Source organism: Penaeus monodon, chromosome 28 (genome assembly GCF_015228065.2).
Source record: "Penaeus monodon isolate SGIC_2016 chromosome 28, NSTDA_Pmon_1, whole genome shotgun sequence".
Taxonomy (NCBI): Eukaryota; Metazoa; Arthropoda; class Malacostraca; order Decapoda; family Penaeidae; genus Penaeus; species Penaeus monodon.
The window spans coordinates 11,443,141-11,443,540 of NC_051413.1; positions in this window are offsets into that span (position 1 = coordinate 11,443,141).

Genomic DNA, 400 nt, shown 5'->3' on the forward strand with positions numbered 1-400 from the left:
AAATCGTGTTTCAAATCTAAAAAAGTTCATTAGAACCAATAAAAAAAAAACATTTTGTAAATATCTGAAAAAAGGAGGACTTCCTTGTTGACTTGGCCCGTAAGAGGATTGAAACCTCGACATCCACATTATTAGCACGGCGCTCTAACACAACTGAGCTAAAGGGCCGACCTTGTAAATTCTAGCTGGAATAGCATTGTTGGTCAAAAACTGACGGATGTCTCTTGACAAGCTTGGTCGGGCTCAGCAGTTGTTTGTAAATCTACAGAATCCCGACGCCCCATTTCACTATATAGTACCAACATGTGAAGCTTTTCAACTATGGTTCCGAGGCATGGATGTTGACGCACTTGTAATGCCTACCAGTAGCCTGTTGGAAAGACTCTTCGTCGTATTCCTC